This window comes from Myotis davidii, unplaced genomic scaffold (genome assembly GCF_000327345.1).
Source record: "Myotis davidii unplaced genomic scaffold, ASM32734v1 scaffold654, whole genome shotgun sequence".
In the NCBI taxonomy this organism is placed as follows: Eukaryota; Metazoa; Chordata; class Mammalia; order Chiroptera; family Vespertilionidae; genus Myotis; species Myotis davidii.
In genome coordinates, this window is record NW_006285795.1 from 194202 (window position 1) to 203818 (window position 9617).

The window sequence follows — 9617 nt, forward strand, 5'->3', positions numbered from 1 at the left end:
AGGAAGGCATCACAGCTGGCACTCAGACTCTCAGCTAACTCCCTCTTCTCACCCCCATAATGCATCTCTGCCCTCTGCTATGCATGTGTACCCAAGGCAAGATGTAAAGGGCAGCATGAAAGTTTAATTTGAAAAGAGAAAAGTTTAATTCAAAATAACCTTAGCACAAGCACACATACTTAATACATAGAACAATCAGAAATGTCAGCACAATATTAAAGCCTAAACACGTCTGCTGATATCCTGCAAATCCTTTAAAAATTGCCATGAAACCCTCATGTACCAATGGCTATCCTTTTTTTTAAAAAAATCAACACTATAGATTTTTTTCTACAACAAAAATAATTTTCTCCAAATTTTTACTTTGCTAATCCTTATCCCAGTCTATCTGACATTTATTTCAAAAAAACACAAATGGCAGTGTCACTACAAGGTCATACCTGACGTTATTCTAGCCTGAAACCTGCTTATTGGGAACATTTTTAGGTCCAAATGGCTAGTTAGTGACCTATTTTAAAGTCTCACCTTATTCAAGCTTCTAATTTTTAAGGAGAGCTCACCTAAAGTGTTGTCACTTGCCACTAAAGAAAGTAGAAATACAGAGAGAATCATTATAGAAATATACAATCCATTTTGGAGCAGAGGGGCGGTAAGACCAGGGAAACTAGTATCTGAAGCCCGCAAGAAAGGCTGGATGAAAACAAATCTGATGCAGAACCTAAAATATGACAAAAAACGAAAGGAACATTAAGGATGTACCACTACTCTTAACAAAGAACAAACAATATAACTAAGAAATACACAGTTTATAGTTGATACTCTTTTCCAATACAACTGAACTACACATTTTGTTGTTGTTAATCCTTACTCGAGGATATTTTTCCATTGATTTTTTTTTTGAAAGAGAGAGAGAGTGGAAGGCAAGGGGGAGAGACACACAGAGAGAAACATTGATGTGAGAGAGACACATCAATTGGTTGCCTCCTGCATGTGCCCTGACCAGGGCCGGGGATCGACCCTGCAACCAAAGTACATTCCCTTGACTGGATTTGAACGCAGGACCCTTCAGTCCGTGGGTCAATGCTCTATCCACTGAGCCAAACCAGCTAGAGCTGAACCAAACATTGGATAAGAGCTGCTATTTACAATGCACAAATTCAGCTACTTCCAAAGTGGTTGAACTAGATAGATAGGCAGTTGAACACAAACATAATAGAAGAGATTTTAAGATCTTATTGTTCTTTTCCCCCAATTACTCACCATTTTAACAAAATACATCTTTTTTTCAGTACTATTTACTTAAAATTAGCTTTCATTACATTGCTCAGGAATTTTACATGACACGGCCTCATCCCTATTTTAGTTTTGTCTTCTCACTTGGAGTAAATAGTGAATGTGAAAATGAGATTTCTGGCAGGCATAATGTCTTTGCCTGAACTATAGCAGGGACGTCTTAAATAGTGCTCTCTTTATTGCTTTCATTCTCAAGAAAAAGACACTCTCACTCAGAGCCATGGTGAAGTGTCAGACACAGAGAATGGAGTACATGTATAAGGGACACATACCACTGAGCCTTCCCTTTCCTTTGGGCTCAGACACTTTACCCCAAGCTCTCCTACTTACCAGCTGCATGATACCGGGGAAAGTTACTTGACTTTCCTACACTTCATATTTGTAAAACGGATAAAACAAATCCCACAGGGTTGTTGTGAAGAGTTATATCACATAAAAACGGACAATACTTAGCCACGATGAGCACCCAGGTCATGTGTAAGAAACAGTGGTTATGATGCTTGGCCTTAGCCGTTGCAGGTAGGGATTTCATCACCTTCATTTTGTATCCCACACACTGAGCAGAATGCTTATCTAAAAGTACAGACCTGCCACTTCTGGCTCCAGGTATGTATCTCCATACATCCCTGTGCCCCTCGACCAATGCAAAGACAGAGCAGGCAGGGATAGCCACGGAGTTGACTGGGGCAATGTCACTTACCCTTATCTACGTCCCAGAATGAGCCAACATATCAAGGCTATCTGTTGGCTCTCTCTATAGACAGATAAAGGGACTCTCAACGTCTCTTTGCCAGTTCAACAGCATGCATGTGCCAGGTGGTGAGCTAGTTTCTGGCACCAAGTTCACACACTAGAACTGGAAGAGGAATGTATAAACAATGGCCATACCACGGGATCTTAGCAGTGAGAGACATGCTTGAACAGTACGATATCAAAGAAGAGCGAGTGACCCTCTCGGGACAGTGAGAGAAGCATCAGAGAGGAGGTGATGTTTGTGGTCTATTCTGAAGGGTGAGGCCTCTTGTGGTTTCCTGCGTTGCCAGGGCTGTGACCCTGGTTCACATTTATGACCGCGTCCTTAGCATCTAGTTTCAGGTCACCCTTTCTATCTACCCTCTCCCGGGGTCATGTTTCCTCCTTCCTTCCAGCTTCCAAACTTGACCTCTTCACTCTGAAAACCAACTATGAATTCTTGACACCTGTATCTCAGGTTTCAGTGACCGTTCTGGTGTCCTGTTGTCCCCCGGTGAATGGCTGTCTCATCCCTGCCATAAGAGTATCTATTGACAAGGCCAGAATTTTCTTCAGAAAAATGGATGTGAGTCTGTTCCAAAAGCAATGCCAGCCCCAAAGTTCAGCCACAGAGAGCACAGTGGTCACTACTATAACACAACTAGGTCGCTTGGGTTGTAAATGATCGTTCCAGAAATTGCCTGTACTACAAACACTCTCTCTTGTCCCCAGCCCCAAGCTTGGTCTCCAAGAACCCATAGGAGGCACCTCCATCCACACACACCACGTCACACTGCCTCGCCTCGGGAGGTGTGTCCAGCTCCCAGGGAAAGCTGCCCCGGCCCAGCCCGGCCCGCACAGAGCTGTAGAGCCTTCCGATCAGATCTGGCCTTTGCCTGAGCCTGAAACACAAGCCTCCCTTCTCCCCAAGTCCACAGCCACCCACTGTCTCCTGGCCGAGGCTCCAACTCCCAGGAGCTCCGGGATCCGAGCTTCCTGAGGAGAGAGAGAGAGACAGTCTGAAGGAAACCAGATAGGGTTCCTAGGGGATCATTCTGTTCAAATGAAATCTGAGCGTCCCGAAACTTCAAAGATAAAACTTCTGATAATGTCAACAACAAGATAGGAACTTGTACGAAGAGCAGAGTTTATCTTTCGTATATTCAGAGTGTTACAGCTAAAGTATTAAGAATATAATGAAGCAGAAAAAAAATTGCAAGGAATGTATTTGAGAGATCTAGAAATCATATAGAATGCCTCCAAGCATTAGAAGTTAGAGGCATTTTGAGGCACGACTGAAAGGAAATGGAATCGATTTGAATTGGGGCGGGAACGGCAATGCCTAATTGGATTTGCAAAGAGGAGGAAGAGAGATATGTCCTCCTCAGTATTGTTTTAGCCGAATGGAAAACATTCACTTTGAAGCTATTTTTAAAAAACATCTAGGACTTGAATGTAAGGCAAGCAAAGAAAAAGAGAAGCAAACAGCGATGGCAAGTTTTTGTCTGGGAAAATTTAAAACACAGTAATAATCCAAAGCTACGTGAGCATGAATAAACATAAGCATTAGACTGGATTTGCTCTCCTGTGATTTCGCTTCACAGCAGCTCCTCGTGCCCTCCCATCCTTGACTGTTCTGTTCCATGTCTTCTTGTACTTCCCACGTATACACTCTGCATCAGCTTTTCCCTGGAGGCTAGTCAACCTGAACTACTTATTAAGAGCTTCCCTGCACTCCTTGGTAGATTACAAGTGTATGAAACGTTTCTCTTCACAGCAAGATGTTCCTATATTTAGAATAGCATCCCCCTCATTCTGATGTGTAAAGCGGCAAAGAAGGCACCCGGCAGCACTTCTCAGTCAGGCTTGTCAGTTTACTCAAAAGGAACACATCCAGGATGCTCCGTCGTGTATCCAAAAGAAGGGGCAACATAAATTAATTTGCCACTATCCTTGCAGCGAAGAAAACCACTATTTTTTTAAAAAACAGTAAGGGTTGCCCTGCTGGTGTGGTTCAGTGGGTTGGGCGTCATCCCAAGCACGAGGAGGTTGCCAGTTGGTTGTCCTGTCCAGGACACATGCCCGGGTTTGCAGGCTGGATCCCAGGTAGGGGGTGTGCAGGGGGCAGCCAATCGATGTTTTGCTCTCACATCAATGTTTCTCTCTCTCTCCCTCCCTCCCTCTCTCTCTAAAAATTAATAAACTATCCTTGAAACAACAAAAAACAAAACAACAGTAAAGATTGCCAGCAAACTTCAGCTTCTCATGCTCCAGAAAATACTCTTTGAATTTTACAGAGATGACACCTAGTACATTTATATTATGGTTACCCCAAACAGGAGGTGAAAAGACTTTAAAGATATTCCTTTAATAGCAGAGACACCTCTGAACTGTCCACAATACCATTTTTTTGGATTGGGAAAGGTCTATGTCTTCTTTCTTTCTTTTTTAAAAAAATATATTTTGATTTCAGAGAGGAAGGGAGAGGGAGAGAGAGATAGAAACATCAATGATGAGAGAGAATCATTGATTGGCTGCCTCCTGGACGCCCCCTACTGGGGATCAAGCACGCAACCCAGGCACGTGCCTTTGACTGGAATTGAACCTGGGACCCTCCAGTCCACAGGCTGATGCTCCATCCACCAAGTCAAACCAGGTAGGGCCTGTGTCCTATTTATTTCAAATTCTTTTCATACTGATACAATGCATAAAACATGAGAAAACCCATCATAGGTTAAAAGAGATGTTCTCTGAAGTTAATTCACTGACTAGGGTGAAATCTATGAGAGCTGCACATATTCTCGGATGCCTCCAAATGCTTATATGTTTTATTGTTTCGGCACCAGAAGGGGCATATCCTTTCTCTTGCTATACATTTTCAGACATCACTTTCTGCTACTGTAGCATTTAAATATCCCACCAGTGAATGTTACGTTTCACCTTTAATGGGAAAAATTATTATTTTTTCACTCAAGCTAGGGCAATCAGTGGGCCCATAACATTTTACGGAAAATAACAAGTGCTCAAAAACTCGAGTGGAATGATTAAATGGGGAATGGATGCATGAAGTCGATAACTTTGCCTTCTATGCCAGCATGCTGCTTTGTATTTGTAAAATGGATAAAACAAATCCCATAGGATTGTTGTGAAGAGTTATATCACATAAAAACGGACAATACTACAATCACTTCGTGTTTTTTGAGTAAAAGTATTCCCTGCACGTGCTTGGGGAGAAGGCAGAGAAAACCGATGTGCACAACTCAAGGTGGAAAAACGCGGGATACCATGGCTCAGGCTTCCATCGCAGTGGGGGAAGTGAACAAAGCCTCCTACATACTTAAAGGGAGGGATCCTGGTGAAATATGACTGTTAAGACAGGTAGTGACAGAGTGGTCAGGCTAACCAACCAGCCAGCCCTGGAAACCGAGGCATACACAAAGCGGGGTAGAAGCATGAGTGACAAATGTCCATGCTTCTGAAATCATCATGGCAGCAGGAAGCCTGAAACCAAAGGTAGCAATGTAAAAAAACACTCGAAACTCTGTGTTGTTGTTTCTTAAATCATGTTGCCTCTCTCCCTCCCCCACCCAGAGATTAGTGCTTTGAAATGTGTACACTAAGATATATGTGTACACATTTAAGATATTAAAAAGATATAAGCTATAAAAAGCCATCTATACAGAACAGTACAGGGGTTTAAAGCAGGGGCTTTGAAATCAGCAGATTTGGGTGTGAATCTTAGTTCTTCCTTCCAGTTGTGGCTTTAAGGAAGCTAAAAGAGGAATGAGAGCAATCATGCCTGTCACAGCATTATAAAGATGATGGGAGATCATAGAAATAAAGTGTTTGGTACCATGAATGCCTCAACAAATGGTTATTATTAATAGTGTTGGGATTCACATAGTCAAGATAAAGAAATGGAGATTTGATTGGAAAAAGAGAGAGGCAGGATGACTAATTAAGGAGCCTGGAATACTTGGCAAAAAGGAGAACCCAGAAGAGGTGCAGAACAGTGGATGCAGGCCTTCCAAATGCAACCTGAAGTATTGTCTTAGGAGGATGGGAGAAGAATAAATCAAGAAGGGAGCTGAGTAACATCCCATTGTATGTAGGTAACACAGCATTTTTACCCACTCATCATTAATGGACACTTGGTTACTTTCATATCCTGGCTGTCTATATATATAAAAGTGTAGTATGCAAATCAACTGGACAGCAGAAGGACCGGTCGGCTATGATGCACACTGACCACCAGGGGGCAGATGCTCAATGCAGGAGCTGACCCCAGCCTGCAGGCCCCAATCGCCCAATGGGGAACCGGGAACCAGGGGTGGGTAGAGGTGGATGCAGGCGGCGCCAGGGACCCAATGTCCCCACCAGTTGCCCCACACACAGAGGTGACTGGCAGCGGTGGCGCTGGGGCGCTGGGCCAGCTGATGGCAGTTGGAGAAGATTGGCCTTGATCGCAAGCCAGGCCTAGAGACCCTACTCGTGCATGAGTTTTGTGCGCTGGGCCTCTAGTTGTAAATAATGCCGCAGTGACCATAGGGGTGCCTATATTCTTTGGAATTAGTGCTTTGGGTTTCTTTGGATAAGAGCCCAGAAGTAGACGTTCTGGGTCATAAGGCAGTTCCATTTGTAATGTTTTGAGGAACCTGCGTAATTTTATCCATAGGGGCTGCACCAATCTGCAGTCCCACCAACAGTGCATTGGAGTTCCCTTTCCTCCATATCCTCACCAACACTTGCCATTTGTGGATTTATTGATGATAGTCATCCTGACAGGTATGAGGTAATATCTCATTGTGGTTTTCATTTGCATTTCTCTGACAATTCGTAATGTTGAGCATCTTTTCATATGTCTACTGGACATCTGTATGTCCTCTTTGGAGAAGTATCTATTCAGGTCCACTGCCCATTTTTAAATTGAATTGTTTGGGGTGTTTTTGTTTTGTTTTGTGTTGTGTTGAGTAGTATGAGGGGAGAGGGGGTTGAGGGACTTGGGTGAAAGAGGTGAAGGGATTAAAAATACAAATCTGCAGTTAAAAAATAGTCGTGAGAATGTAAAGTACAACATAGGGATTACAGTCAATAATATTGCAATGACTATGTATGGTGCCAGGTTGGTACTGGAAATACTGAGGGAAAATATTTGTAAAGTAAATAATTTCCTAACCATTATGCTCTATGCCTGAAACCAATACAAAATAATATTGAAAGTAAACTGTAATTGAAAATCTAACTAACTAAATTAAATAAATAAATAAGTAAAAGAAGAGGAAAAGATGCTAAGCTGAAGTGTTGTTTTTATCTTTGAGATCTTCCTGCATGTCTGAAAGATTGGGTTTTTCGTATTTCATTGAAAATTATTTTTTAAACTGTTTGGGGTACAAACTGTGGGTTGCCAATTCCTTTTATATCCTTTCCTCATAAGGCCCATCTGAGTCATCACAATTTTCTCAAATAACCCTTCAAGACAAATATATCTTTATTTCTGAGATCATTAGTGTGTAATACCAGAAGACTCATCAAAGTGTAGCAATGGTTATAATAAAACAACTTTCTACAGTGAGCCTTCACCACAACATGGCATGTATAAAAATCTCTACTCGGTCCTCTGTTTACATTTCCTTTAAAATACCATTGTTTTACATCTCCTTCAGTAAGTATCTCTATATATAAAAGGCTAATATGCAAAGTGTCCCCTTGGGAGTTCGATCGCTCGCTATGATGGCACTGACCACCAGGAGGTGGTATGAACAACGGAATGCTTTGGCTGGCAGCCGGTAGCTGGGTAAGGGAGGACCCAGCCGGCAGCTGGAAGGCCCCGATTGGCCCTGATCGCTGGCCAGGGCTAGGGACCCTACCCATGCATGAATTTCATGCACCAGACCTCTAGCATTTTTATAAAAAAGGTGCATTACTATTTCTGATGCAAGCAGTCTGCAAGAATTCTAAGCAGCTTTGGGATCAATCCCATCCAACACTCCACCTCTTAGATGTCCCATTTTCTTTTTATGGTTCAAGTATGTTTTTATTGATTTCTAGAGAAAGAGGAAGGGAGGGGGCAGAGACATAGAAACATCAACACAATAAGAGAGAAACATCACCAATTGGCTGCCTCCTGCACGCCTCCTGTTGGGACTCGGGCCCGAAACCCAGGCATGTGCCCTGACCGGGAATCGAACCATGACCTCTTGGTTCCTGGATCAATGCTCAACCACTGAGCCACACTGGCTGGGCTGTCCCATTTTCTTAAATGACTAAAATCCAATATCTGTCTCCAAAAAAAACGTATAACTATGCTTATCCCACAGCTGCAGGACCTGGCAGGCAACACCTGACGAGATGAGAACAGAGGAGAGACAGGTCTTATTTATTTTTCTCATTAGGGTCACAGCCCAGCTTGTTTTTGGCCAATGCCTATTTCTATGCACCTTAACTCATGGCTTCATCCTCTGTTTCAGAAGAGAAACAAGATATTTTTTCTAAGCATTTGAATCTTAAAATAGCTAAAGGTACTTAAATAAGAGATAATCAGTTTATGAAAATAAACGCCATCAGAGAACATATTTCACTCCAGTCCTCCACACCCTAGGAAAGAGATTATTATTATTTTTAAAAAAATAAGGGTGATCTTTTCATGTAAGAGTCAACTCTCATGACATTTAGGCTATCTTTCACTTTTAAAATAGATTGACCTTCAGAGAGATAAATCCCGAAAAGCTACATATTAAAAAACCAAAAACGTAAACAATATATTCTCCCCCAAATCCAACAGAGTACATCAAAATCCAAGGAGATGGGAGGAAATCTGAAACATGTTTATGCTTAAGAAAAGAGTTCTAATAATCTCTAAATAAAAGACAAATATCTTAATGCAAGTGATTTGTACAAAAGGCTATCCATAACAAAAAATATAAGTAATAATAATAAATACCACTGTAAATGTTAAACTCCATTATGTATTAATAAATGTTAACTAAATGCAAACTAAGAGTGGGTTTTCATTATTTTACTTTTTTTTTGCCTCTTACATATCTAATGGCAAAGATATCTAATTACATATCCAATGGCACCATTTGCAGGAGCACCCACTGGGATCTGCTTTCCAGAGGACAATTTGACAAAAGGAATCAACAGCCTTAGCCATATGCATACCTTTGTGGCAGAACATTTTCTTCCTTTAATTTACCCTAAAATAGAAATTAGGCGGTAGGAAGTAGGACTTAGAAGTCAGATAGTCTGGATCTGAATCTCATGTTAACCAATCATTTATTAGGCCTGTGTATGTGACAAAGCTACTTAACACTTTCTTATTTAATCTTCTAAGCCTTCTAAGGAAGACTTGTAAGTCTTGATTTCCTCATTCAGTTCCTAAATGAGGATTGAGAAGGATACTTACCTATTAAGATTTTTATAGCCCGGTTTGGATCAGTGGATAGAGCGTTGGCCTGTGGACTGAAGGGTCCCAGGTTCAATTCAGGTCAAGGGCACAAGCCCGGGTTGCCGGCTCAATCCCCAGTAGGGGGCATGCAGGAGGCAGCCAATCAATGATTCTCTCTCATCATTGATGTTTCTATCTCTTTCTC

The 9617-nt window shown here is 41.9% G+C and overlaps 1 protein-coding gene across 4 annotated transcripts in view; it reads right to left on the reverse strand.

Moving 5' to 3' along the window:
• Positions 1-9617, reverse strand: part of PTPRZ1 (protein tyrosine phosphatase, receptor type Z1) — a 168653-nt gene that overhangs the window by 142085 nt on the left and 16951 nt on the right. The gene's annotated exons all lie outside the window — the stretch shown is intronic.